Source organism: Apium graveolens, chromosome 6, assembly GCF_009905375.1.
Source record: "Apium graveolens cultivar Ventura chromosome 6, ASM990537v1, whole genome shotgun sequence".
Classification (NCBI taxonomy): Eukaryota; Viridiplantae; Streptophyta; class Magnoliopsida; order Apiales; family Apiaceae; genus Apium; species Apium graveolens.
In genome coordinates, this window is record NC_133652.1 from 293,001,766 (window position 1) to 293,005,078 (window position 3,313).

A 3,313-nucleotide genomic window follows, 5' to 3' on the forward strand; every position below is an offset into this window, starting at 1 on the left:
GTATATATGTATATATACTGAATATTTTGCGACTTCATCGCATTAAGATATCAAACTTGGTTCATTTCTTTTGACCAAGACTTTCATGAGTACTATGAGAAGGCTCATATATTGTTAATCATTATACATATTAGTTTGGTGGGCTTGCTGCTCACCCTTGCTTTCTTCTTTTATCACACAACAACAGATAGAAAAGATGAAAAGGACCAAGCTCCCGATTCGCAAGCGGTTAGAAAACGTTCCGCAGTCTTCTGAAAGCGTTGATGCCGTCGTAGCTGAGGTAGGAGCTACCAATAGGCTAGGTTTTCAACTATTGATGAACCAAACTTATGTATAATATGAATTGTAATAATGGCAAGGAATATGTAAATTTATTCAGAACCTTTTTAAGGTGTAACGGTTTATAATTGTGGAATATAAGGACTTGTGTTATTTTTGAGTGTTCATCTCTGAGACTATAACTTGTGGTGTGTGTGTTTATTGTGGGGTCACAGTACAGAGTAGTTGATTATTTATTAAGATTGGGTGTTATTAAGGGAAATGGAACTCGTGACGACCCGGATCCCCGACCCCGGATTTGGGGGTGTTACATATGCTCCTGATCCGTGATAAGTGGCATTTTATACCACTTAGAACGTCTTATAATGGCTTTAATTGATGTTTTGAAATCAAGTATTTTATGTATTTGATGCATTTTTCTAGTGTTTGTGCATTTCAGGGTATTACTTGCGTTTGTGGAGAGATTTCATCAGGAATAGGCCTAAGTATGTGCTTGGCATTGCAAGTGGGAAGTTAGGAGCAGAACGCAGCAGAAAACAGGAGAAAAATAATAAATTTTCCAGTGAGGTGATGGGCGCCCGCTCAGCCTGGCTGGACGCCCGCTCAGGATTGCTGGGCGGCCACTCAGGGTCGTGAATTAAAATCCTGATTTTTAGAGTTCTATTCCTATTGAACTTCCAACTTCTGAGATAGCTGGGACTTGTGGGGCTCCTATATAAGTAGTTTTCAGAGACATTTCACGGGTGTTGAATCGTGGTATCAATCGAGGAGCAAGGAGACAAGGAAGAAGACCGTTTTAGCACATCACAACGAAGAAGAGGAAGCATAGTTTTCTTATGATTTTTTTATTCGTTGTATCAGTGGATGCTAGTTTTCTTTACTTTGAACCTTATTACTCTTGTGACGTACTCTGGTTTTGATAAGTATTTTTATTAGTTATTCTCGTGTGTTATTATCATGTTTTTATATGAACCCATGGTGACGATGAGTTCAATCATGGGCTAATCGTGATCATGGGATCATAACGGATTTACTATGAAATTCTTTAGTTAGTTGTTTAATACCTTAGTGTGTGATGATTGTATGATATCTAGTATTGGTTGTGCTTATTCGTCTTATATGCGTCGCGAACATATAAGATAGGGTGTTAATCTCTTGTGAAGCGACGGTGGATCTTGAGGTTTAGAACTTGCCATGCTAGCATAGGTTCATGTATGTGTATGCATGATTAGTGGGTAACTCTAACTATTTTACTTGCCCTGTGTAATCAAAAGGAATAACTTGTGCTCAAATCGTTATGTTGTCAAATTCTGTAGACTTATAGGGTCTCAACATAATTGATGCCTATTCAACTTCTATCTTAATAGTGGATGCTTGGTAGAATGGTATTAGAACAATAAAAGTTGGCTTTTATCAATTTCGCGTTGTTCGATTAATATCATCACCGTTACATGCTAAGGGTAATAACAATAACTATTGAAGGAAGTAGTAATGAAGTTATGATCTCATGTGTGTTTAATATTGTTAATTCAAGTGTCAATTAAGTGCTTAATTTTCGTAGTTAATTATAGTCAATACTTAGTTAATCAAATCTACGTGTTATTTTCTTGACGTTGAGAAGTAATCTTACATTGGTGAGTAAGTGTTAATTGAACATAATTAGTCTGAGTCTCTGTGGGAACAAACTAGAAAGTATTATATATTACTTGCGAACGCGTATACTTGCATGTATTATTAGCGCGTGTTTTCCGCCCTAACAAGTTTTTGGCGCTGCTGCCGGGGACTCGGCGTATTTGTTTAGTTTATGTACTTACCATCAGTGGTAGTTAGGACTCATTGATTAAGACGTGTTACTTAGTGTTTCCGGTTGTGTTTCAGGTACTTTAGCGAGCGTTTATGCAAACACGTTCTCGTACTCGCAAGAGGACTTTAGATACGGCTGAGGAGATAGACTCAGTTCTTGATATTCTGGAGAAGATAGATTTTGAAGATTCGGATAAAGAGAGTGAGCAGAAAGAACCAGTAATCATGGGTGATCATATAATTCCGGCAGATCTAGCTCTTATGGACTTTTCTCGGCCTAAAATTGATGACATTCAGTCAAGCATCCTTCATCCGGCTATTCAGGCTAACACTTTTGAAATCAAGTCGGGCACTATTCAGATGGTGCATAATTCTGTTTCTTTCGGAGGTGCTGCGACTGAAGACCCCAACATGCACATCAGGAATTTTGTCGAGATCTGTAGTACTTTCAAATATAATGGTGTGACTGATGAGGCTATCAAGCTGAGGCTTTTCCCATTCTCTCTGAGGGATAAAGCTAAGGACTGGTTATATTCTGAACCAGCTGGGTCCATCACTACTTGGCAAGATCTTGCGCAAAAGTTTCTGGTAAAGTTCTATCCAATGGCAAAGACTCCAGCTATGAGGAGTGCTCTTACTCATTTTACGCAGCAACCAACAGAATCTATGTGCGAAGTTTGGGAGCGCTACAAGGAGATGTTGAGAAAGTGTCCACATCATGGTATGCCTGACTGGATGGTGATCACTGGTTTCTATAATGGCTTGGTGGCCCAATCTCGGCCCATGCTCGATGCAGTAGCTGGAGGCGCCTTGTGGGCCAAAAGCTATACTGAGACTTATGATTTTATTGAAACTATGGCTGCAAATGAGCATCAAAACCCAACTCAAAGGATGATGTCGGGGAAGGTAGCAGGTATTCTGGAAGTTGATGCAGCTATAGCTATTGCAGCGCAGCTCCAAGTGCTGTCTTTGAAGGTCGATTCTTTAGCCACCTATGGAGTCAATCAGATAGCTATGGTCTATGAGCTTTGTGCAGGTTCTCATGCTACGGATCAGTGTTCTCTTGTTAATGAATCTGTTCAATATGTGAACAATTATCAGAGACCGCAGCAGCCTGTGCCAGCTACCTATCATCCTAACAACAGAAATCATCCCAATTTCAGCTGGAGCAATAATCAGAATGCTATTCAGCAACCATATCAACAAGGCATAAGTAAACAGTTTAATCCAC

General features: G+C 39.5%; 1 non-coding gene across 1 annotated transcript; it reads right to left on the bottom strand.

The window, feature by feature from the left end:
* Positions 1 to 2,700: 2,700 nt before the first annotated feature.
* On the bottom strand, positions 2,701 to 2,807 carry LOC141669737 (small nucleolar RNA R71). The gene has a single exon (XR_012554000.1). It is a non-coding gene; the product is annotated as a small nucleolar RNA R71 (small nucleolar RNA).
* Positions 2,808 to 3,313: the final 506 nt, after the last annotated feature.